This window comes from Tachyglossus aculeatus, chromosome 17, assembly GCF_015852505.1.
Source record: "Tachyglossus aculeatus isolate mTacAcu1 chromosome 17, mTacAcu1.pri, whole genome shotgun sequence".
Taxonomy (NCBI): domain Eukaryota; kingdom Metazoa; phylum Chordata; class Mammalia; order Monotremata; family Tachyglossidae; genus Tachyglossus; species Tachyglossus aculeatus.
The window spans coordinates 36,339,295-36,366,484 of NC_052082.1; the positions used below are offsets into that span (position 1 = coordinate 36,339,295).

At 49.1% G+C, this 27,190-nt stretch overlaps 1 pseudogene; it reads left to right on the forward strand.

Moving 5' to 3' along the window:
• The first annotated feature begins 15,731 nt into the window (after nucleotides 1-15,731).
• On the forward strand, nucleotides 15,732-26,908 carry LOC119939563 (annotated as a pseudogene).
• Nucleotides 26,909-27,190: the final 282 nt, after the last annotated feature.

Here is a 27,190-nt window from a genome sequence, read left to right on the forward strand (position 1 = left end):
TATTTTATTTTGTTGGTATGTTTGGTTTTGTTCTCTGTCTCCCCCTTTTAGACTGTGAGCCCGCTGTTGGGTAGGGACTGTGTCTATATGTTGCCAATTTGTACTTCCCAAGCGCTTAGTACAGTGCTCTGCACACAGTAAGCACTCAATAAATACGATTGATGATGATGATGATATATATGTATATATATGTATACATATATGTATATATGTTTGCGCCTATTTATTACTCTATTTATTTATTTATTTATTTATTTTACTTGTACCTATCTATCCTATTTATTTTATTTTGTTAGTATGTTTGGTTTTGTTCTCTGTCTCCCCCTTTTAGACTGTGAGCCCACTGTTGGGTAGGGACTGTCTCTATATGTTGCCAATTTGTACTTCCCAAGCGCTTAGTACAGTGCTCTGCACATAGTAAGCGCTCAATAAATACGATTGATGCTGGTGATGATGATGTCTCCCCCTTTTAGACTGTGAGCCCACTGTTGGGTAGGGACTGTCTCTATATGTTGCCAATTTGTACTTCCCAAGCGCTTAGTACAGTGCTCTGCACATAGTAAGCGCTCAATAAATACGATTGATGATGATGATGATGATCCCCCTGGCCCCACGTGGCGGAGTGATCCACCGTAGCTCCGCCTGATAGATGGGGAAGCAGTCTGGCGTAGGGGAAGGAACTCGGAAGGACCTGGGTTCTAATCCCGGCTCCGCCACTTGTCTGCTGGGTGACCTTGGGTAAGTCACTGCGCTTCGCTGGGCCTCAGTTTCTTCATCTATGAAATGAGAATTGAGACTGCGAGCCCCATGTGGGACAGAGAATGGGTCCAGCCCCAGCACTTAGTACGTTGCCTGGCACATAGTAAGTGCTTAACAAAAACTGTCATTATTAGGCGGTGGATGGGATGATGAAGATGGCATTTATTAAGCGCTTACTATGTGCAAAGCACTGTTCTGAGCACTGGGGAGGTTACAAGCTGATCGGGTTGTCATTCATTCATTCATTCAATCGTATTTATTGAGCGCTTACTGTGTGCAGAGCACTGTACTAAGCGCTTGGGAAGCCTAAGTTGGCAACATATAGAGACGGCCCCTACCCAACAGTGGGCTCACAGTCTAGATGGGGGAGACAGAGAACAAAACAAAACATATTAACAATATAGAATAAATATGTACAAATAAAATAAATAAATAAGTCCCACGGGGGGCTCACAGTCTTCATCCCCATTTTACAGATGAGGGAGCAGAGGCCCAGAGACGTGAAGTGACTTGCCCAAAGTCACCCAGCTGACAATCGGCGGAGCCGGGATTCGAACCCCTGATCTCTGACTCCAAAGCCCGGGCTCTTTCCACTGAGCCACGCTGCTTTCCCCGCCACTTAGTATGTTGCCTGGCGCGTAGTATGTGCTTAACAAAAACTATGATTATTATCAGATAGTGGATATGGAAGTTGAACGATGGCAGAGTCTAGGATGAGGTTTCCGGCTTCTGGAATGGGAAGAACGGCGGTGTTGACGGAGGTGGGAAAGTGGAGATCGGGGAGTGGGTTTAGGGGCAAATCTTTGAGTTTGGTCTTTTGGTCCTGTTGGATTCGAGCTGCCACTGTACTTCCCAAGCGCTTAGTACAGTGCTCTGCACACAGTAAGCGCTCAATAAATATGATTGATTGACAGTGCTCTGCACACAGTAAGCGCTCAATAAATATGATCGATTGATCTAGGTTGAGATGTCCTGGAGGCCAGAGAAGGTAAGTGGTAGAACTGGGATTAGAAACCCGGTCTCAGTTTCCCAGTTCCGTGATCTTACCACTGGACCGCACTTCCTCCATCCCTATGACTTTCTACAGACCAAGAAGAAAATGGATGTTTACGGACGTTACTTTCTATTTTGTTTTTCCCATCCCCGTCATTTAGACAAGTAAATTGTGGAGAGTATCATACAGATAGATGGAAGTACACATCCCATGTTTGAAACGCTTATTCATTCGTTCATTCAGTCGCGTTTATTGAGTGCTTGCTGTGCGCAGAGCACTGTGCAGGCACTTAAAAAGTACGATTGGGCAACGGATAGAGACAGTCTCTTCACAACAATCAATCAATCAATCAATCAATCGTATTTATTGAGCGCTTACTATGTGCAGAGCACTGTACTAAGCGCTTGGGAAGTACAAGTTGGCAACACATAGAGACAGTCCCTACCCAACAGTGGGCTCACAGTCTAAAAGGGGGAATAGTAGTGGTATTTGTTAAGTGCTTACTCTGTGCCAAGCACTGTTCTAAGCGCTGGGGTAGATCCAAGGTCATCGGGTTGTCAGTCAATCAATCGTGTTTATTGAGCGCTTACCGTGTGCGGAGCACTGTACTAAGCGCTTGGGAAGTGCAGGTTGGCAACATACGGAGACGGTCCCTGCCCAACGGTGGGCTCACAGTCTAGAAGGGCTTGTCCCACGGGGGCTCCCGGTCTTAATCCCCATTTTAGAGATGAGGTGACTGAGGCCCAGAGAAGTGAAATGGCTTGCCCCAGGTCACACAGCAGACAGGTAGCAGGGGTGGGATTAGAACCCACGTCCTCTTTCCACTGAGCCACGCCACCTCCGTAGCAAACAAAAACCCCTCACAGTTGGCTGTAAAGCTCTCCATCAACTTACCCCGTCCTACCTCACCTCCCTTCTCTCCTTCTACATCCCAGCCCGCACACTGGCCGCCCGCTGTTGGGTGGGGACCGTCTCCATGTGTTGCCGACTTGTACTTCCCAAGTGCTTAGTACAGTGCTCTGCACACAGTGAGCGCTCAATAAATATGATTGATTGATAGGGAGGAGACTTGGTAGTCGTCTGCCGAGGTGGGAAGCTGTGTGAGAAGACGCGCACGCGGGCGGTTTCAGCGGCGGAGTGAAGGGGTTGGAAATGGGGCTTCAGATGCCGAGAAGAGCGATGGATGGATTTAGCCCCCCGGGAGAGGAGTGGGGAGCGGGGAAATAGGGTGAGAGGTGGAGGGAACCGTGGGATGGGGGCGAGACTATTTATGTCAAGAGGCCGTCGCCGCGGATTGTCGATCTATCACCGAAATTCCCTTTCGCCAGGGAATCAGTCTCCCCCTCATAACAGGTACTCAACGACAAGTTCAAAGTCGACGCGACAACCGCGTCCTGCGGAAAGCTTTATTCCCTGTACGTACCCACGCACGCACTCTCTACCCAGCCGGCTTCCCCAAGTCCGTACGTCAGAAGTCCGGCGCTCAGGACAGTGCTTGGCACATAGTAAGCGCTTAATAAATGCCATTAAATAGAAAAAGAAGTCAAAGAGTCGGCCGCTCGCAGCCCCTCGTACTGGTTCACGTCTTAATAATAATAATAATGGCGTTTTTAAGCGCTTACTCCGTGCCAAGCACTGTTCTAAGCCCCGGGGAGGTTACAGGGTGATCAGGTGGTCCCACGGGGGGCTCCCAGCCTCAATTCCCATTTTCCAGATGAGGGAACTGAGGCCCAGAGAAGCGAAGCGACTCGCCCAAAGTCACCCAGCTGACAAGTGGCGGAGCCGGGATTTGAACCCATGACCTCGGACTCCGAAGCCCGGGCTCTTGCCACTGAGCCACACGGCTTCTTAGATGGTTTGACCGCGGAGGGGACCCGTTCTTTCCCCTTTTATCGGTTATTTTGGAGGGGGCCGTGGCGGCAGGGGCCGCCCAGGATCGCTTGCTCCTTTTAGACTGTGAGCCCACTGTTGGGTAGGGACTGTCTCTATGTGTTGCCAATTTGTACTTCCCAAGCGCTTAGTACAGTGCTCTGCACATAGTAAGCGCTCAATAAATACGATTGATTGATTGATGGATTGATTGCTCTCCCTCTATGGACGTAACCCCGTCCGTCGGCCTTTTTCCTGCCAATTCACCCCCTCCGCCAAACGATTTAGTTTCTCCTCACAATTCACGTCCTCCCCAAAACTTTTCAGCGAGATAATAGCTTTCCCCCCATCCTTCCTTCGACCTCGTTGGTCCCGGAGTCAAACAACAGTCTCTTGGGAAGTGGCTTCCGCGTCCCAAGATGGAGTCGGTCTGGCTCACTGCTCTTTTAAAATGGGGAAGGCTTTAAATACGTTTCAAAGCGGAGGGGAAAGAGCCCTTGGGGGTCGAAGATGGCAGCAAGGGAGAGAGAATAGGATGGAGTGGTTTCAAGTGGGAGGGTCAGACGCGCAGGGGCGGAGGGGAGGATTGGAGATGTCTCGAGAAGTACAAATAGTCTGTTGCGGGGGTGGTAAGGGAGGGTTAGGGGAAGTTCACAGATGACGGTTTCGATTTTACCAGTTGACAGGGTCACCGGTTTCATCGGCGACGTAGCTGACAGGGTCACCAGGGGTTAGGGAAGGAGCGGGCCCGGGCATCCACATCTGCGGAAGGAAGTTAAAGATTCGGGAGAACCGGTGGGGGCTGTGGAAAAACATACTTGTGACCTCCCCAGCACTTAGAACAGTGCTTTGCACATAGTAAGCGCTTAATAAATGCCATCATTATTATTATACTTACAGACCAGCTTTAAGACTCCTGAAATTTTCAAATTGGAGGTGGAACGATAACTGTACTAGAGAAGATGATCGGGTCTGAAATAATGATGGCATTTATTAAACGCTTACTACGTGCAAAGCACCGTTCTAAGCGCTGGGGAGTTTGCAAGGTGACCGGGTTGTCCCACGCGGGGCTCACAGTCTTAATCTCCGTTTTCCAGATGAGGGAACTGAGGCCCAGAGAAGTGAAGTGACTTGCCCAAAGTCACCCAGCTGACAAGTGGTGGAGCCGGGATTTGAACCCACGACCTCGGACTCCAAAGCCCGGGCTCTTTCCACTGAGCCGCGCTAAATCTGCCGAGCCTCTCACATCGGGAGCCCATTTCCAACCAAGAAGGCCGTCGCGGACGGTATCTGAAAGCGTCCTACCGAGTCTCCGAGTCCCCCGATTATCATCTTCTAGACTGGGAGCCCACTGTTGGGTAGGGACCGTCTCTATGTGTTGCCAACTTGGACTTCCCAAGCGCTTAGTACAGTGCTCTGCACACAGTAAGCGCTCAATAAATACGATTGATTGATTGATTGATCTCCTGGTGATCAGCTTAGTGTCAGGACTGAGGCCAAGATTCTGTATAATAATAATGATGGTATTTGTTAAGCGCTTACTACGTGCAAAGCACTGTTCTAAGCGCTGGGGAGGTTACAAGGTGATTAGGTTGTCCCACGGGGGGCTCACAGTCTTTAATCCCCATTTTATGGATAGGTAACTGAGGCACAGAGAAGTTAAGTGACTTGCCCAAAGTCACCCGGCTAAGTGGTGGTTCAACGGGGTTCATTGTGAATCAATCAAAAAGACAGTGGTATTTATTGAGTGCTTACTGCGTGCAGAGCACTGTAGAGAAGCAGCGTGGCTCAGCGGAAAGAGCCCGGGCTTTGGAGTCAGAGGTCATGGGTTCAAATCCCCGCTCTGCCAATTCATTCATTCATTCATTCAATCATATTTATCGTGCACTTACTGTGTGCAGAGCACTGAACTAAGCGCTTGGGAAGCCCAAGTTGGCAACATAGAGAGACGGCCCCTACCCAACAGCGGGCTCACAGTTGTCAGCTGTGTGACTTTGCGCGAGTCACTTATCTTCTCTGTGCCTCAGTTACCTCATCTGTAAAATGGGGATGAAGACTGTGAGCCCCAGGTGGGACAACCTGATCGCCTTGTAACCTCCCCAGCGCTTAGAGCAGTGCTTTGCACATAGTAAGCGCTTAATAAATGCCATTATTATTATTATTATTATTACTAATCTCTCAGGGGAGTGAGTACAACACAACAGAATCGGTAGACACATTCCCTGCTCACAAGGAGCTTACGGTAGAGAAGGGGAGAGGCATTAATATAAAGAAAAAAGCATGGATATGTCCAGAAGTGCTCAAGGGGTGCAGACCCAACTGCACAGTCAACGAGAAGCGGCGTGGCTCAGTGGAAAGAGCCCAGGCTTTGGAGTCAGAGGTCATGGGTTCAAATCCCGGCTCGGCCACTTGTCAGCTGTGTGACTTTGGGTGAGTCATTTCACTTCTCTGGGCCTCGGTTCCCTCATCTGTAAAATGGGGATTAAGACTGTGAGCCCCCCCGTGGGACAACCTGATCGCCTTGTAACCTCCCCAGCGCTTAGAACAGTGCTTTGCATGTAGTAAGCGCTTAATAAATGCCATCATCATTATTATTATTATTAAAAAGAGTTGGGGAAAAGTGGGTTTAATCCGGGACGGCCCCTTGGAGGAGATGAGATCTTAATAAATCAATCAAGCCTGGGCTTTGGAGTCAGAGGTCAGGGGTTCAAATCCCGGCTCTGCCAGCTGTCAGCTGGGTGACTTTGGGCAAGTCACTTCACTTCTCTGGGCCTCAGTTCCCTCATCTGGAAATGGGGATGAAGACTGTGAGCCCCAGGTGGGACAACCTGCTCACCTTGGAACCTCCCCGGCGCTTAGAACAGTGCTTTGCACATAGTAAGCGCTTAACAAATGCCACCATTATTATTATTACTCTCCCGAGCGCACATAGTAAGCGTTCTGTACGTACCACTGATCGACTGACTGACACGATCCCTGTCCCACGTGAGGCTTCCAGTCTAAAGAGGAAGAAGAACGGGCAGTGCAGCAGATTTTGTTCACTTGGATGTAATTTGGAAGCCCCCCAGTTAATCAGCGGTATTTATTGGGCACTTACTCTGTGCAAAGCTCTGTGGGAGAAATCTAAATTTAATTTTCCGTGCACAAATTGTTGTCATAAAATACACCCAGTATAGGGGGACTCCTGGGTAAATAGAAACAATCTGTTATTCGATGGCTGACCAAGAAACCAGGTGAAATCCCGGCAAAGACTGTGAGCCCGTTGTTGGATCGGGACCGTCTCTAGATGTTGCCAACTTGGACTTCCCAAGCGCTTAGTACAGCGCCCTGCACACAGTAAGCGCTCAATAAATACGACTGAATGAATGGTGTGAGCCCGTTGTTGGGTAGGGACCGTCCCTAGATGTTGCCAACTTGGACTTCCCAAGTGCTCACCCTGCACACACTAAGCGCTCAATAAATACGACTGAACGAATGGTGTGAGCCCGTTGTTGGGTCGGGACCGTCTCTAGATGTTGCCAACTTGTACTTCCCAAGCGCTCAGTACAGCGCCCTGCACACGGTAAGCGCTCGATAAATGTGATTGAATGAATGAGGAAACGGAGGCACAGAGAAGTTTCATGAGGTCGCACAGCAGAAACGGGACAGAGTTGGGTCCTCCGATGCCCGGGCCTGTCTTCTTTCCACTTTCGTCCCTTCATTCAGTCGTATTTACTGAGCGCTCACTGTGTGCAGAGCACTGGACTAAGCGCTTGGGAAGGACAAGTCGGCAACAGGCAGAGACGGTCCCTACCCGACAGCGGGCCCACAGGCTAGGAGGGGGAGACGTGTGACAGGTGGCAAGTCGTCAGAATAAATAGAAATAAAGCTAGATGCGGAAAAGATGGGGAGACTTGACCAGCCATGACATCACGCAAGTCGCCCAAGGGTCACGGGTGGCCACCTCGCCTGCCGTGCTACCTCCTCCAGGAGGCCTTCCCAGACCGAGCCCCTTCCTTCCTCTCCCCCTCGTCCCCCTCTCCATCCCCCCCATCTTACCTCCTTCCCTTCCCCTCAGCACCTGTATATATGTATATGTGTCTGTACATATTGATTACTCTATTTATTTATTTATTTATTTTGCTTGTACATATCTGTTCTATTTATTTTATTTTGTTAATATATTTTGTTTTGTTCTCTGTCTCCCCCTTTTAGACTGTGAGCCCGTTGTTGGGTAGGGACTGTCTCTATATGTTGCCAACTTGGACTTCCCAAGCGCTTAGTACAGTGCTCTGCACACAGTAAGCGCTCAATAAATACGATTGATTGATTGATTGATTAAAAGAACTCATGCCTGCAGTTGCAGACGTAGCTTGTTTCCTTTTACGCCCCCAACCCATTCCAGTCTCCCTCTCTTCCCCTTTCCCCTTTTCTGTCCACCCCCTCTGTGACCCCTTCTTCTTCTTTTTCTTCTCACCTTCCTCCTCTTACTTCTCTTTTGGCCGTCCTTCCCCTTTCCTCTTTTCCTCATCTGTGTCCATAGTGTCGGTAAAGCGCTTACTACGTGCCAAGGGCTATGCGGACAGCAGTCCGGTTCCCCCTTGGGGCTCCCATTTTGCAGATGAGGCACAGAGAAGGGATGTGCCTTGGCCAAAGTCAATCAATCAATCAAACAATCATATTTATTGAGCGCTTACTGTGTGCAGAGCACTGGACTAAGCGCTTGGGAAGTCCAAGTTGGCAACATATAGATACGGTCCCCACCCGACAGTGGGCTCACAGTCTAGAAGTCTGCGCCGGAGGCAAGTGATGGACGGAGCCAGGACTAGAACAGCAGCGGCGTGGCTCAGTGGAAAGAGCCCGGGCTTTGGAGTCCGAGGTCATGGGTTCAGATCCCGGCTCCACCACACGTCTGCTTTGTGACTTTGGGCAAGTCACTTCACTTCTCTGGGCCTCAGTGACCTCATCTGTCAAATGGGGATGAAGACTGGGAGCCCCCCCATGGGACAACCTGATCACCTTGTAACCTCCCCAGCGCTTAGAACAGTGCTTTGCACATAGTAAGCGCTTAATAAATGCCGCCATTATCATTATTATTATTATTATAACAGTGCTTTGCACATAGGAAGCGCTTAACAAATGCCATCATTACTATTATTATTATTATTATTAGAACCCGGGTTCTTCTTCCTCAGAGGCCTACGCTCTATCCACTAGGCCGTGGTCTGTCCCCTCTCTGCATCAACCAATCAATCGTATTTATTGAGCGCTTACTGTGTGCAGAGCACTGGACTAAGCGCTTGGGAAGTCCAAGTTGGCAACATATAGAGACGGTCCCTACCCAACAGTGGGCTCATTTATTGAGCGCCTACTGTGTGCAGAGCACTGTACTAAGTGCTTGGGAAGTCCAAGTTGGCAACATATAGAGACGGTCCCTACCCAACAGCGGGCTCCCAGTCTAGAAGGGGGAGACAGACAACATAACAAAACACATTAACAAAATAAAATAGAATAGTAAATATGTACAAGAATTAGAATACCAGCTAATGGAATGATATTAAATGCAGCATTTGGTGGACGCGTTTTTCTCATTCATTCATTCATTCAATCGTATTTATTGAACGCTTACTGTGTGCAGAGCACTGTACTAAGCGCCTGGGAAGTACAAACTGGCAACATTCTCGGCTCAATCAGTCAATCATGTTTATTGAGTGCTTACGCTGTGCAGAGCACTGTACTAAGCGCTTGGGAAGTACAAGTTGGCAGCATTCTCGGCTCAATCAGTCAGTCATATTTATTCAGTGCTTACGCCGTGCAAAGCACTGTACTAAGCGCTTGGGAAGTACACGTTGGCAACATTCTCGGCTCAATCAATCATATTTATTGAGTGCTTACGCCATGCAAAGCACTGTACTAAGCACCTGAGAGAGTACTGTAGGACAGTATAACAGACCGTACAGCCGGGGGGGGGGGACACAGACATTACGATAAGTAAGCAAATTATGGATGTGTAAACAAGTGCCGTGGGGCGAGGGCCATGAATAAAGAAAGCAAGTCGGGGTGACGCAGAAGGGAGGGGGAAAAGAGGAAATAATAATGGTGGTATTTGTTAAGCGCTCACTATGTTCTAAGCGCTGGGGGGATACAAAGTGATCAGGTTGTCCCACTTGAGGCTCACAGTCTTAATCGTTGTAGACTGTGAGCCCGATGTTGGGTAGGGACCGTCTCTGTATGTTGCCAACTTGTACTTCCCAAGCGCTTAGTCCAGTGCTCTGCACACAGTAAGTGCTCAATAAATACTATTGAATGAATGAATGAATGAGAAAAACACGTCCACCAAATGCTGCATTTAATATTCCATTAGCTGGTATTCTAATTCTGATTTTTGTACATATTTATCATGAATTAATCCCCATTTTCCAGAAGAGGGAACTGAGGCCCAGAGAAGTTAAGTGGCTTGCCCGAGGTCGCACAGCTGACAAGTGGCGGAGCCGGGAGGGCCTCGTCAGGGAAGGCCTCTTGGAGGAGATGTCTCTTCAATAAGGCTCTGACGAGGAGGAGGGCGATTGTCCGTCAGAGATCAATCAATCAATGGTATTTATTGAGCACTTACTGTGTGCAGAGCACTGTACTAAGCGCTAGGGAAGTACAAGTTGGCAACAGATAGAGACAGTCCCTAACCAACAGCGCGCTCCCGGTCTAGAAGGAGGAGACAGAGAACATAACAAAACACATTAACAAAATAAAATAAATAGAATAGTAAATATGTACAAGAATTAGAATACCAGCTGATGGAATGATATTAAATGCAGCATTTGGTGGACACCTTTTTCTCATTCATTCATTCATTCATTCAATCGTATTTATTGAGCGCTTACTGTGTGCAGAGCACTGGACTAAGTTATTGAGAGGTCAGAGACGAGATAGACAAGACGGAAGGAGACTAAGTCAGGTGGCCCCATTCATTCATTCAATCGTATTTATTGAGCGCTTACTGTGTGCAGAGCACTGTACTAAGCGCTTGGGAAGTCCAAGTTTGCAACATATAGAGATGGTCCCTACCCAACAGCGGGCTCACAGTCTAGAAGGGGGAGACAGACAACAAAACAAAACATACTAACCAAATAAAATAAATAGAATATGTAGAAGTAAAATAGAGTAATAATAATAATGATATATCATCATCATCGTCAATCGTATTTATTGAGCGCTTACTATGTGCAGAGCACTGTACTAAGCGCTTGGGAAGTACAAATTGGCAACATATAGAGACTGTCCCTACCCAACAGTGGGCTCACAGTCTAAAAGGGGGAGACAGAGAACAAAACCAAACATACTAACAAAATAAAATAAATAGAATAGCTATGTACAAGCAAAATAAATAAATAAATAGAGTAATAAATATGCACAAACATATATACATATATGTATGCATATATATACATATATTATATATATCATCATCATCATCAATCGTATTTATTGAGCGCTTACTATGTGCAGAGCACTGTACTAAGCGCTTGGGAAGTACAAATTGGCAACATATAGAGACAGTCCCTACCCAACAGTGGGCTCACAGTCTAAAAGTCTAAAATATGTAATATTATAGAGTAATAATAAGAGGAGAGAAGTGTGAGGGTTGGGTTGTAGGGCCAGTGAAGTGACGGAGGAGGGGGCCAAATGATTGAGCGCCTTAAAGCTGATCCGTTCTTTCATTCCATCGTATTTATTGAGCGCTTTAAAGCCATTCATTCATTCAATCGTATTTATTGAGCACTTTAAAGCCATTCATTCATTCAATCGTATTTATTGAGCGCTTAGGAGTCTCTGTTGGACGCAGAGGCGGCTGGACAACCACTGGAAGTTCTCGAGGAGCGGGGGAACGTGCAACGGATGGTTCTGGGGAAAGAGGAGCCGGGCGTCGGAGAGGGAAGGAGGGCACCAAAGCCATTCCCGGGTCTTCCCCTTGGCCGAGCATCCCGGGCACCTTGACTCCATGACTCTTTTCCAGCGTCTTTGAGACGGTCAGCGGTGGGCCGCCTCGGAGAGAAGCCCTGCAGCCGCCATCGTAGGAGGAGCCGCGTGGCCCAGTGGAAAGAGCACGGATTTGGGAGGCAGAGGCCCTGGGTTCTAATCCCGGCTCTGCCGCTTGTCTGCTGGGTGACCTCGGGCAAGTCACTTAACTTCTCTGGGCCTCGGACATTCGTTCATTCAGTTTTTCCATTTCAATCGTACTCGTTGAGCGCTTACTGCGGGCAGAGCGCTGTCCTAAGCGCTTGGGAAGGACAAGTTGGCAACATATAGAGACGGTCCCCGCCCGACAACGGGCTCACAGTCTAGAAGGGTTATTCATTCATTCATTCAATCGTATTTGTTGAGCGCGTACTGTTTGCAGAGCACTGTACTAAGCGCTTGGGAAGGACAAGTTGGCAACATATAGAGACGGTCCCCGCCCAACAACGGGCTCACAGTCTAGAAGGGTTATTCATTCATTCATTCAATTGTATTTGTTGAGCGCGCACTGTGTGCAGAGCACTGGACTAAGCGCTTGGGAAGTACCAGTTGGCAACGTAGACTGCCCCTACCCAACAGCGGACTCACAGTTGTCAGCTGTGTGACTTTGGGCGAGTCACTCATCTTCTCTGTGCCTCAGTTACCTCATCTGTAAAATGGGGATAAAGACTGTGAGCCCCAGGTGGGACAACCTGATCGCCTTGTAATCTCCCCAGCGCTTAGAACAGTGCTTTGCACATAGTAAGCGCTTAATAAATGCCATTATTATTATTATTATTATTATTACTAATCTCTCAGGGGAGTGAGTACAACACAACAGAATCGGTAGGCACATTCCCTGCTCACAGGGAGCTTACGGTAGAGAAGGGGAGAGGCATTAATATAAAGAAAAAAGCATGGATTTGTCCAAAAGTGCTCAAGGGGTGCAGACCCAACTGCACAGTCAACGAGAAGCGGCGTGGCTCAGTGGAAAGAGCCCAGGCTTTGGAGTCAGAGGTCATGGGTTCAAATCCCGGCTCCGCCACTTGTCAGCTGTGTGACTTTGGGTGAGTCACTTCACTTCTCTGGGCTCCAGTGACCTCATCTGTAAAATGGGGATGAAGACTGTGAGCCCCCCGTGGGACAACCTGATCGCCTTGTAACCTCCCCAGCGCTTAGAACAGTGCTTTGCACGTAGTAAGTGCTTAATAAATGCCATCATCATTATTATTGTGATTAAAAAGAGTTGGGGAAAAGTGGGTTTAATCCGGGACGCCCCCTTGGAGGAGATGAGATCTTAATAAATCAATCAAACCCGGGCTTTGGAGTCAGAGGTCAGGGGTTCAAATCCCGGCTCCGCCAGCTGTCAGCTGGGTGACTTTGGGCAAGTCACTTCACTTCTCTGGGCCTCAGTTCCCTCATCTGGAAATGGGGATGAAGACTGTGAGCCCCAGGTGGGACAACCTGCTCACCTTGGAACCTCCCCGGCGCTTAGAACAGTGCTTTGCACATAGTAAGCGCTTAACAAATGCCACCATTATTATTATTACTCTCCCGAGCGCACATAGTAAGCGTTCTGTACGTACCACTGATCGACTGACTGACACGATCCCTGTCCCACGTGAGGCTTCCAGTCTAAAGAGGAAGAAGAACGGGCAGTGCAGCAGATTTTGTTCACTTGGATGTAATTTGGAAGCCCCCCAGTTAATCAGCGGTATTTATTGGGCACTTACTCTGTGCAAAGCTCTGTGGGAGAAATCTAAATTTAATTTTCCGTGCACAAATTGTTGTCATAAAATACACCCAGTATAGGGGGACTCCTGGGTAAATAGAAACAATCTGTTATTCGATGGCTGACCAAGAAACCAGGTGAAATCCCGGCAAAGACTGTGAGCCCGTTGTTGGATCGGGACCGTCTCTAGATGTTGCCAACTTGGACTTCCCAAGCGCTTAGTACAGTGCCCTGCACACAGTAAGCGCTCAATAAATACGACTGAATGAATGGTGTGAGCCCATTGTTGGGTCGGGACCGTCTCTAGATGTTGCCAACTTGTACTTCCCAAGTGCTCACCGTGCACACAGTAAGCGCTCAATAAATACGACTGAATGTATGGTGTGAGCCCGTTGTTGGGTCGGGACCGTCTCTAGATGTTGCCAACTTGTACTTCCCAAGCGCTCAGTACAGCGCCCTGCACACGGTAAGCGTTCGATAAATGTGATTGAATGAATGAGGAAACGGAGGCACAGAGAAGTTTCATGAGGTCGCACAGCAGAAACGGGGCAGAGTTGGGTCCTCCGATGTCCGGGCCTGTCTTCTTTCCACTTTCGTCCCTTCATTCAGTCGTATTTATTGAGCGCTCACTGTGTGCAGAGCACTGGACTAAGCGCTTGGGAAGGACAAGCCGGCAACAGGCAGAGACGGTCCCTACCCGACAGCGGGCCCACAGGCTAGAAGGGGGAGACATGTGACAGGTGGCAAGTCGTCAGAATAAATAGAAATAAAGCTAGATGCGGAAAAGATGGGGAGACTTGACCACCCGTGACATCACGCAAGTCGCCCAAGGGTCATGGGTGGCCACCACGACTGCCGCGCTACCTCCTCCAGGAGGCCTTCCCAGACTGAGCCCCTTCCTTCCTCTCCCCCTCGTCCCCCTCTCCATCCCCCCCATCTTACCTCCTTCCCTTCCCCACAGCACCTGTATATATGTATATGTGTCTGTACATATTGATTACTCTATTTATTTATTTATTTATTTTACTTGTACATATCTATTTATTTTATTTTGTTAGTATGTTTGGTTTTGTTCTCTGTCTCCCCCTTTTAGACTGTGAGCCCGTTGTTGGGTAGGGACCGTCTCTATATGTTGCCAACTTGGACTTCCCAAGCGCTTAGTACAGTGCTCTGCACACAGTAAGCGCTCAAAAAATACGATTGATTGATTGATTGATTAAAAGAACTCATGCCTGCAATTGCAGACGTAGCTTGTTTCCTTTTACGCCCCCAACCCATTCCAGTCTCCTTCTCTTCCCCTTTCCCCTTTTCTGTCCACCCCCTCTGTGACCCCTTCTTCTTCTTTTTCTTCTTACCTTCCTCCTCTTACTTCTCTTTTGGCCATCCTTCCCCTTTCCTCTTTTCCTCATCTGTGTCCATAGTGTCGGTAAAGCGCTTACTACATGCCAAGGGCTATGCGGAGAGCAGTCCGGTTCCCCCTTGGGGCTCCCATTTTGCAGATGAGGCACAGAGAAGGGAAGTGACTTGGCCAAAGTCAATCAATCAATCAATCAATCGTATTTATTGAGCGCTTACTGTGTGCAGAGCACTGGACTAAGCGCTTGGGAAGTCCAAGTTGGCAACATATAGAGACGGTCCCCACCCGACAGTGGGCTCACAGTCTAGAAGTCTGCGCTGGAGGCAAGTGACGGACGGAGCCAGGACTAGAACAGCAGCGGCGTGGCTCAGTGGAAAGAGCCTGGGCTTTGGAGTCCGAGGTCATGGGTTCAGATCCCGGCTCCGCCACACGTCTGCTGTGTGACTTTGGGCAAGTCACTTCACTTCTCTGGGCCTCAGTGACCTCATCTGTCAAGTGGGGATGAAGACTGGGAGCCCCCCGTGGGACAACCTGATCACCTTGTAACCTCCCCAGCGCTTAGAACAGTGCTTTGCACATAGTAAGCGCTTAATAAATGCCACCATTATTATTATTATTATTATGACTGTGAGTCTAGACTCCAAGTCCCCACTACCCGATTTGTAGCCCCTTCTCTCCTTTCAGCCGACCCCTACCATTTCGGTAAATCCGCCCTGTTCACTGTGCGCTTACTGTGCGCCGAGCGTTGTACCCAGCGCTTGAGAGACTCCTTCCTTTGAATTTCAGCTGCTGGCCAACTTCCTCCTGGAAGCCTTCCCAGGCTGTCGTCTCCCACCCGGCGACACGACCATCGCGCCTCAACTCTTAATGATGTCATCTGCTGGTTTCACCTTGCCCGGAGCCCCTTTGGCTCGTCTTTTTCACACAGCGAAACTGCAAGTCCTGTGAGGTTCCTTATATATCTTTTTTTCTGGAGCCTAACGCAGTGTTATTCCCCAGGGGCTGCTCCGGGAAGGTTTCGTTGGCCGACTGATCGACCGTCTCGAAATAGGAGGCCCTTCCAGGCCCGAAGACGGCAGCACGGAGAACCCCAAGAGCTACTGCGGCTTCCGCACCTCTTCTGCAGCCCTCTGAAGCGAAAAGGTGACACGTGTCTTTTCAACCGTACGTATTTTACAACTCCCTTAGGTGCTTTCTCTTTCTGAACTGATAATCGCTCACCAAGAAACCCCGCCGCTCTCTACTAACCTTCGGACTCGTTAAAGTTCCTGGAAAACCTTCCCTCGGTTGCTCCACAGTCTAGGGGGAGGCTGACTCGCGCTGTGGAGTTCAAACGTAGAGAGGGTGGAACAGTGAGCAGGGATCCGGGCGTTATTCTGGGTGACTTTTCTGGGTTGATTTTCAAGTATTTCTGTTCCTCTTTTGAATCGGGCACTCGGTAAAACTGACTCCCAGGAACCCCTCAAGGTTGTGACTTCAGAAAGCGCTGCTTTTGAGAGAGGTTCCTTTCGGTTGTTGTTATCAAAAGCAGGAACTACCAGAAGCCCAGATAATAATAATAATAATGATGGCATTTATTAGGTGCTTACTATGTGCAAAGCACTGTTCTATGCTGGGGAGATCAGGTTGCCCCGCGGGGGGGGCTCAGTCTTCATCCCCATTTTACAGATGAGGGAACTGGGTCCCAGAGAAGTGAAGTGACTTGCCCAAAGTCACACAGCTGACAATGGGTGGAGTCGGGATTTGAACCCATGACCTCTGACTCCAAAGCCCGGGCTCTTTCCAGTGAGCCACAGTGCTTCTCTGCACGGGAAAGGGTGGCCCTCTACCCCCGCTGCACCGTGGCTCAGTGGAAAGAGCCCGGGCTTTGGAGTCAGAGGTCAGGGGTTCAAATCCCAGCTCCGCCCCTTGTCAGCTGTGTGACTTTGGGCAAGCCACTTCATTTCTCTGGGCCTCAGTTACTTCATCTGTAAAATGGGGGCTAAGACTGTGAGCCCCCCGTGGGACAACCTGATCACCCTGTAACCTCCCCAGCTCTTAGAACAGTGCTTTACACATAGTAAGCGCTTAATAAATGCCATTATTATTATTATTATTATAAAGTTGGACAATCTGAGTGGCAGCCTAGATGTTTGGTTCCAAACCAAGAGAGGTGTTAGAGGTGTTAACTCTCTTCCCCGCTTCAAGGCCCTCCGGAAAGCTTACCTCCTCCAGGAGGCCTTCCCAGACTGAGCCCCCCTTTTCCTCTGCTCCTCCTCCCCTCCCCATCGCCCCTGCTCCCTCCCTCTGCTCTATCCCCCCTCCCCGCCCCCCAGAACTTGTGTATATTTGTACATATTTATTATTCTATTCATTTTATTAATGATGTGTATATATCTATAACTCTGTTTATCTACTTTGTTGCTACTGAGGCCTCCCTACTTGTTTTGTCTCGTTGTCTGTCTCCCCCCATCTAGACTGTGAGCCCGTTGTTGGGTAGGGATTGTCTCTGTATGTTGCCGAATTGTACTTCCCAAGCGCTTAGTACAGTGCACTGCACTCAATAAGCGCTCAGTAAACACGATTGAATGAATGAATGAATTTGCATAGTGACCTTTCTGATCTCCCAATTTCCTGTCTCTCCCCACTTCAATCTATACTCTGCCGCCCGGATTATCTTTCTACAGAAAGATACTGAAGGCTCACCACCTCCAGGAGGCCTTCCCAGACTAAGCCCCCCTTTTCCTCAGTTTCCCCTCCTCTCCCCATCACCCCAACTTACTCCGTTTTCTCTATCCTCCCTCCCTGCCCCACAGCCCTTGAGTATATTATATTGTTGCCAACTTGTACTTCCCAAGCGCTTAGTACAGTGCTCTGCACACAATAAGCGCTCAATAAATACGACTGATGATGATGATGATATTATTATTAGCCCTTGAGTATATTAATGCCTGTTTACTTGTTTTTTTGTGTATATAAATATTAGCCCTTGAGTATATTAATGCCTGTTTACTTGTTTTTTGTGTATATACATATTAGCCGTTGAGTATATTAATGCCTGTTTAATTGTTTTGCTGTGTATATATCTATAATTCTGTTTATTTGTATTGATGCTATTGATGCCTGTTTACTTGGTTTGATGTCTGTCTCCTCCCTTCTAGACGGTGAGCCCGTTGTGGCCAGGGGTTGTCACTCTTTGTTGCTGAATTGTACTTTCCAAACTCTCAGTACAGTGCTCTGCACACAGTAAGCATTCAATAAATACTATTAAATGAAAGAATAAGAATAATGATGGCATTTATTAAGCGCTTACTGTGTGCAAAGCACTGTTCTAAGCGCTGGGGAGGTTACAAGGTGATCAGGTTGTCCCACGGGGGGCTCCCAGTCTTCATCCCCATTTTCCAGATGAGGTCACTGAGGCCCAGAGAAGTGAAGCGACTTGCCCAAAGTCACACAGCTGCCAAGTGGTGGAGCCGGGATTCGAACCCACGACCTCGGACTCCCAAGCCCGGGCTCTTTCCACTGAGCCACGCCGCTTCTCAAAGAATGAATGAATCGTGGTGCTAGAGAGGGATGGATCGTCATCATCATCATCGATCGTATTTATTGAGCGCTTACTATGTGCAGAGCACTGTACTAAGCGCTTGGGAAGTAGAAATTGGCAACATATAGAGACAGTCCCTACCCAACAGTGGGCTCACAGTCTAAAAGGGGGAGACAGAGAACAAAACCAAACATACTAACAAAATAAAATAAATAGGATAGATATGTACAAGTAAAATAAATAAATAAATAAATAGAGTAATAAATATGTACAACCATATATACATATATACAGGTACTGTGGGGAAGTGGAAGTCAGTGGAAGTCAGGTGAATCAATCGATCAGTCAGTGGTATTGATTGAGTGCTTATTGTGTGCAGAGCACTGTACTGAGCACTTGAAAGAGAACAATATAATGGAGTTGTCCGCAAGCAGATCCCAAACTTGGGGATCCCAAACTTTGAGAACCGGCTCTCCTCGGCTGGTCATTCCTGGTGGAATCGGATTCCTCGCCGTTCTCTTCAGCGGAGAGTCCTGTGCACGTGGGGCCCGGAGCAGTCCCAAACAGTACCGGCCCTAACAGTCTCGCTTCTCTAATTAGGACTCTCTAGAAAAGAGGAAGGAACAGCGGTATTTTAATGAAACTAAGAAGTCAAAGTTCTTATTTTTGTTTCTTTCGGGCCAATCACAAGCCTGAGAATTTTGGTCGTTACAACCGAGTTCTGCCCGAAACATTGTCACTATCGTCATCGTCATCATCATCCAGTCTTCTGAATGAAGAGAAGCAGCGTGGCTCAGTGGAAAGAGCCCGGGCTTTGGAGTCAGAGATCATGGGTTCAAATTCCGCTCCGCCAATTGTAAGCCGGGTGACTTTGGGCAGGTCACTTCACTTCTCTGGGCCTCAGTTCCCTCATCTGGAAAATGGGGATGAAGACTGGGAGCCCCCCGTGGGACAACCCGATCACCTTGGAACCTCCCCAGCGCTTAGAACAGTGCTTTACACGTAGCGCTTAATAAATGCCATCATTATTATTATTATTCTGGCGAATGACCTCTCTGGCTTGGCAGTGGCAGTACCAGACGCATCCCCTGATCACCTTGTAACCTCCACAGCGCTTAGAACAGTGCTTTGCACATAGTAAGCGCTTAATAAATGCCATTATTATTATTATTATTATTATTATCCCCTGTCTGACTGGGCTGTACAGTTCCAAATGGGGGCAGAACCGTGGCTGCAGGGTCAGTCTACAACCGGGGCCAGATCGAAGTTAGTCTTCAGGCAGCTGGTCTCTTTGAGGTGGGGAAAAATCTGGCCCCTCATCCCTTTCCTCACGATGCTATAGAGGAGTCTTCCCAATGTCCCCGGATTTTGAGCGTTTCCCTTGGGGATCTCTCCTTGCCGACCCAGGCTTCTCTGCTTGGGGAATCTCTCCTTCCCCAAGGCTCCAGAGCCATTGTTCTGGAGAAGCAGCGTGGCTCAATGGAAAGAGCCCGGGCTTTGGAGTCCGAGGTCATGGGTTCGAATCCCGGCTCCACCGCAAGTCTGCTGTGTGACCTTGGGCAAGTCACTTAACTTCTCTGAGCCTCAGTGACCTCATCTGTAAAAATGGGGATTAAGACTGTGAGCCCCACGTGGGACAACTTGATCACATTGTAACCCCCCCAGTGCTTAGAACAGTGCTTTGCACCATTATTATTATTATTATTATTATTATTATTATTATTATTATTGTGTTCCCCCTGCCAGGGTGAGAAAGACTGCTGCGCCTGGTGATAGCCGGGGCCAGTGATCTCATCGTGCCAACAGTCATCCATGGCAGTTGTCATAACAGAATATTGACCGCCTCAGAAGGGTGGGCTGTAGCGTCTCACCACCGACTGAAATGGGCCGACAATGTCGCCAACTTGTACTTCCCAAGCGCTTAGTACAGTGCTCTGCACACAGTAAGCGCTCAATAAATACGATTGATTGCTTGATTGACAAGTGAGGCAGCAGCCAAAGAACTGAAATAATCACCGGTCTGCTGCTACTCCTAAAACATTTTTGTTTAAATGTATAAATACCGCCCCCGTACACCGCCCCACCAAGGGGACTCTGTGGGGCTTAAGTCAAATAGAAATAGTGAAGCCGATCCCACTGGCATTCCTGCCCACTGACGATGAATCTGACTTCCAGGGAACCTGCTTAGTTGGTCACGTGTGAAATTCCTCTCAGCATCTTTGGATGTGGTCGATCTCCGGAGCGTTTGTTCTGTTCCTTTGTGGCCCAGGATGGGCCTCCTCTCAATCAATCAATCGTATTTATTGAGCGCTTACTGTGTGCAGAGCACTGTACTAAGCGCTTGGGAAGTACAAGTTGGCAACATACAGAGACAGTCCCTACCCAACAGTGGGCTCTCGCCTCAGTCTAGTTCCCCACCGTTCCAGTTAGGAAAACCTTCCTGCCCGCCCTTTCAGACGATGATAGGGTCTCCCATTAAGAGCGATGGATGAGCCTCCCATTTGACAATTCGGGACCAAAGATCTGTGCAGAGAAATTGATTTCAGAGGCGACTCACCCTCTCTTGTTCCTGCCAGGCGTGTTCCTGCTGGGGCATGCATTGGTCTGAACTAGACTTCCTAGTTTTTGAGGATGGCATTTACCCCTGTCGTTCACTGAATGACTCCCAGACTGAGCCCCTTCCTTCCTCTCCCCCTCTTCCCCCTCTCCATCCCCCCCATCTTACCTCCTTCCCTTCCCCACGGCGCCTGTATATATGTACATATGTTTGTACATATTTATTACTCTATTTATTTATTTATTTATCTTACTTGTACATCTCTATTCTATTTATTTTATTTTGTTAGTATGTTTGGTTTTGTTCTCTGTCTCCCCCTTCTAGACTGTGAGCCCGCTGTTGGGTAGGGACTGTCTCTATGTGTTGCCGACTTGTACTTCCCAAGCGCTTCGTACAGTGCTCTGCACACAGTAAGCGCTCAATAAACACGATTGATTGATTGATAGATTGATTGAAAGGTGGTTGGGGTAGATATTCATTCATGCAATCAAATTTAGTGAGTGCTAACTGTGTGCAGAACACTCTACTAAGTGCTTGGAAACTACAATTCAGCAACAAAGAGAGCCAATCCCTACCCAACAATGGGCTCACAGTCTAGAAGCGGGGAGACAAGATGACAAAACAAAACGAAACAGGTGCAAGTAAACAAGCATCATTAGCATCGATATAAATAAATAGGATGATAGATAGATAGATGCACGTCATTAATAAAATTCATAGAATAATAAATATGTACATATACACACAAGTGCTGTGGGGCAGGGAGGGGGGTAGAGCAGAGGGAGGGAGTCGGGGCGATGGAGGAGGAGCAGAGGAAAAGGGGGATTCGGTCTGGGAAGGTCTCTTGGAGGAGGTGAGCTTTCAGTAGGGCTTTGAAGGGGGGAAGTGTGCTAGTTTGGTGGATGTGAGGAGGGAGGGTATTCCAGGCCAGAGGTAGGACGTGGGCCGGGGGTCGAAGGCGGGACAGGCGAGAACGAGGCACAGTGAGGAGGTTAGCGGCGGCAGAGGAGCAGAGTGTGCGGGCTGGGCGGGAGAAGGAGAGAAGGAAGGTGAGGTAGGAGGGGGCGAGGTGATGGACATCCTTGAAGCCGAGGGTGAGGAGTTTTTGCTCGATACGGAGGTTGATAGACAACCGCTGGAGATTTTTGAGGAGGGGTGACACGCCCAGAGCGTTTCTGTAGAACGATCATCCGGGCAGCGGAGCGAAGTACAGATTGAAGTGCGGAGAGACAGGAGGATGGGAGATCGGAAAGGAGGCTGATGCAGTAATCCGGTCGGGATAGGATGAGTGACCGTACTAACGGGGAAGCGGTTTGGACGGAGAGGGAAGAGCGGATCTTGGCGATGTCGCGAAGGTGAGACCAGCAGGTTTTGGTGACGGATTGGATGTGAGGGATGAACGAGAGAGCGGAGTCGAGGATGACACCGAGGCGGCGGGCTTGCGAGACGGGCAGGATGGTAGTGCCGTCCACAGCGACGGGAAAGTCAAGGAGAGGACAGGGTTTGGGAGGGAAGAAAAGGAGCTCAGTCTTGGATAGAGCAGCCTAGCGAGACCGAAATTGCTTTAGAACTAGGCTAAGAGATAGGATCAGGGCTGAGTTAGGTTCAAGAATTGGTTCCCTCAAAAAGGATTGGCTCATTGGCTCCTTCCTTGACCTCTCAGTGTTTTATTTTAGACAGATGAGAATTAAACAGTGGCTTCACAGTTCAGAAGACTGTCAAGTAGACAACCCTGCCATCTTTGCTTGTCTTTCAGGCTTCGGGCGGTCTCCCCACCCTGATTTGCGAACTGATTTTTCCACAGGCTGGGGACGAGAAGACTCCCGCCTTGGCCATGAGTACGGTTGTAACTCAGCCCCAACCTGGCAAAGATCCCACCACGACCAGTGACTGGCAAACCGGAATATTTGACTGCTTCGAAGACACTGGAGTCTGTATGTGGATGGTGGCTTCTTTGGGGTTGGGTCAGGGTGGCGTCTTGTGGATTGAGGGAGCCGTGGTCACTTCCCACTCCTCTGGGGAACATCCAAGATGGGACCCAGTCTCTGTCCCACCGGGGCTTTCAGTCTAGGAGGGAGAGCAGATACTGTACCCCCATTTTATTCATTCATTCAGTCAATCGTATTTATTGAGCGCTGACTGTGTGCAGGGCACGGTGCTAAGCGCTTGGGAAGTACAAGTTGGCAACATATCGAGACCAACAACGGGCTCAAAGTCAAGAAGGGGGAGAAATTTTACAGATGAAGAGACTGAAAAACAGAGAAGAAATTTCCCACGGTCACGCCGCAGGCTAGCGGCAGAGCCAGGACTAGAGAGAACCTGGGCCTCCTGATTCCCAGGCCTGTGCTCTAACCACTAGACATCACCACCATTCTGCCTCCCAGTCAGGTCACCATCAGCGAGCAGCTGCCTAAAGTCTCTGAGTCGAGGTAGTTGAAAGAAATTAAAATTTGCTGCAACACATTTTTCATCTATTTTTGCTCCCGTAGTCGGCTTAGTGGGTGTTTTCTGGTCCCTGAGTGTGGGCAGCCACGCTCCCGAGATTTGGGCTAAGGGGCTAAGTGACTTCCAGTTGTAACGGGTCAAATATTGGCTAAATCCCGGTGCATTTCTCTCCGCGTTCAGGCATCCGTGGGACGTTCTGCTTCGTTTGCCTCGGGTGTCAGGTGGCCAAGGACATGAACGAATTCTGCCTGTGAGGGTCGAGCGTGGCCATGCGGACTCTGTACCGCACCAAATACGGCATCCCCGTGAGTGACCGTCCACGTGTCCGTTCAGCGCTCCAGGCCAGGCCCAGAGAGAGAGGTTGGGCCTGGCAAGTCCCCCCTGCCCTGGATTTCCGGGGCTCCTGTTTGTCTGACCGTTGGGTCGTGCAGTTACCAGAACACACCCTAACCAGTCCCCCACCCCAATACCCCCACGCCCTGTTCTCACTTCCTCCTAGCCACCGGCTGCCAGCCGCCCTCCCAGGGCCTGAAATGTTGCCTCCTGGCCGGTGCCTGGACTCTGTTGCCTTGACGTAACCCCGCAACCATAGCTGAGGGGAGGTGTGAACCCCCCTCACTTCCTCCCTCCACCCCAGGCTGGGCAAGCAGGCTTCCAAGCGGAGGCAACTGCTCTCTTGGTCCCCACAGCCCTTACCAGAAGGGACTTCCCTTAATGAGGCCAGTCTGCCCAGGTCAAGAATAGCCACAGGGATAATAATCAATCAGTCGTATTTATTGAGCACTTACTGTGTGCAGAGCACTGTACTGGGAAGTACAAGTTGGCAACATATAGAGACGGTCCCTACCCAACAGTGGGCTCACAGTCTAGAAGGGGGAGAATAATAATAATAGAGAAGCAACGTGGCTCAGTGGAAAGAGCCCGGGCTTTGGAGAAAGAGGTCACGGGTTCAACTCCCGGCTCCTCCAGTTGTCAGCTGTGTGACCTTGGGCAAGTCACTTAACTTCTCTGGGCCTCAGTTATCTCAACTGTAAAATGGGGATTAAGACCGTGAGCCCCCTGTGGGACAACCTGATCACCTTGTAGAACAGTGCTTTGCACATAGTAAGTGCTTAATAAGTGCCATTATTATTACTATTAATGACGGCATTCATTAAGTGCTCACTATTTGCAAAGCAGAGTTCTAAGCTCTGGGGAGGTTACAAGGTGATCAGGTTGTCTCACGGGGGGCTCACAGTCTTCATCCCCATTTTCCAGCTGAGGCACAGAGGAGTTAAGTGACTTGCCCAAAGTCACACAGATGACAGTTGTGGAGCCAGGATTTGAACCCATGACTTCTGACTCCAAAGCCTGCGCTCTTTCCATTGAGCCACTTCTTATCACTGGGGAGATTACAAGGAGATCCGGTTGTCCCGCGGGGGGCTCACAGTCTTCATCCCCATTTTACAGATACGGGAACTGAGGCACAGAGAAGTGAGCCCGTTGTTGGGTAGGGGCCGTCTCTATATGTTGCCAACTTGTACTTCCCAAGCACTTAGTACAGTGCTCTGCACACAGTAAGTGCTCAATAAATACGATTGAATGAATGAAGTGACTTGCCCAAAGTCACAAAGCTGACAATTGGCAGAGCCGGGATTCGAACCCATGACCCCTGACTCCAAAGCCCGGGCTCTTTCCACTGAGCCATGCTGCTTCAAAGCAAGTGAAATACTTGAGAGGTCACGTACACTCCTGGGAGGTTCATTTCTCCACACAGGAATTGTGTAGGAATTGTGCTTTTTTTTTAGAAAGATTCATTCATTCAATCATATTTATTGAGTGCTTACTGTGTGCAGAGCACTGTCCTAAGCGCTCGGGAAGTACAAGTCGGCAGCTTGATTGATGATAATAATAATAATAGTATTTGTTAAGCATTTCTATGTGCCCAGCATTGTATTAAGCACTGAGCACTAAGCACTTAGTGTATTAAGCACTAAGCACGCAAGATAATCAGATCCCACATGGGGCCCACATCATCATCATCATCAATCGTATTTATTGAGCGCTTACTATGTGCAGAGCACTGTACTAAGCGCTTGGGAAGTACAAATTGGCAACATACAGAGACAGTCCCTACCCAACAGTGGGCTCACAGTCTAAAAGGGGTATTGGTACTGAACCCCCATTTTGCAGATAAGGAAACCGAGGCACAGAGCAGTTAGGTGACTTGCCCAAGGTCACGCAACAGGTATGTGGCAGAGCAGGATTAGAACTCAGGGCCTCTGACTCCAAGGCCCGGGCTGTTTCCAGTTGGCCACGCTGCTCTTCTGATGCCGTGGCTTCTCTTGGTAGCCTTCTCCATTGCTTAATCACAGTCAGAGATTCCTGACTGTCGACTGACTGTCCTTTGGTCCAGCTAACCTCTTTCTTGCTGATATTTAAGCTAATTTCCCCTAATTCCATCTTCTGTGGACGTGGAGAGAACCTCAACACCCCTCCCAGAGCAACACGATGGGATTTAACCTTCCCTTCGCTATGCTGAACTACCCAATTCCGTTACCCTTCCTCCCCAGGGCCTATTTTCCACCCCTTTGACCATTGATTTTCCAGCTTCTCTCAGGGTCCTTTCCAACAACTCGTCTTCCTCTGGAAATCCAGAGCCATCCCCTTCCCCTCCCACCTTGTTTCCAACAACTCATCTTCCTCTGGAAATCCAGAGCCCTCCCCTTCCCCTCCCACCTTGTTTCCAACAACTCGTCTTCCTCTGGAAATCCAGAACCCTCCCCTTCCCTTCCCACCTTTTTTCCAACAACTCGTCTTCCTCTGGAAATCCAGAGCCATCCCCTTCCCCTCCCACCATTTTTCCAACAACTCGTCTTCCTCTGGAAATCCAGAGCCATCCCCTTCCCCTCCCACCTTGTTTCCAACAACTCGTCTTCCTCTGGAAATCCAGAGCCATCCCCTTCCCCTCCCACCATTTTTCCAACAACTCGTCTTCCTCTGGAAATCCAGAGCCTTCCCCTTCCCCTCCCACCTTTTTTCCAACAACTTGTCTTCCTCTGGAAATCCAGAGCCCTCCCCTTCCCCTCCCACCTTGTTTCCAACAACTCCTCTTCCTCTGGAAATCCAGAGCCATCCCCTTCCCCTCCCACCATTTTTCCAACAACTCGTCTTCCTCTGGAAATCCAGGGCCATCCCCTTCCCCTCCCACCTTTTCTCCAACAACTCGTCTTCCTCTGGAAATCCAGAGCCATCCCCTTCCCCTCCCACCATTTTTCCAACAACTCGTCTTCCTCTGGAAATCCAGAGCCATCCCCTTCCCCTCCCACCTTGTTTCCAACAACTCGTCTTCCTCTGGAAATCCAGAGCCATCCCCTTCCCCTGCCACCTTGATCCCAGGAGCCGGGCCGAGACCTGGCCAGTGGGGTCCAAGGAGACCAGCAGGAAAGTCTCCAGCGAGGGCAGGACTATCGCTGAAGTCACTCTCCCTCCTTCTGAATGCCAAATGGAAAATTGCACCCATTTGCGGAGATTTCTAAAAGCGTTTTTCCAAACTCCTGACCCCCGCGCAAGACGTACACTCGTTGCATTTAATTCTCTGTTCTCTCGGGAACCAGGGTTCGATCCTCCGTGATTTCCTGTGGTTGACGTGCCTCCCTCCGTGTGCTCTCTGCCAACTGAAGCGGGACATTAATAAAAGGAAATCAGCGAACACTTTCTAGGCGCCAAACGGTGAGTGTGTGGCCAGTCTTCTCTCGCCGAGGCCAAACGAAGCCAACCCAGCTTTCCCCTTTGCAGCACTGATTAACTTTAGGTCACTCTTCTCAATCAATTTCTTTATTAGTGGTGTGTATTGAGCACTGACCTTGGCTGACACTACAATCTAGTCGTGGGACAGACCTTGAAATACAATACAGATGGTGGAAACAACAAGAGCACAGGCTTTGGAGTCAGAGTTCGTGGGTTCAAATCCCGCCTCTGCCAGTTGTCAGCTGTGTGACTTT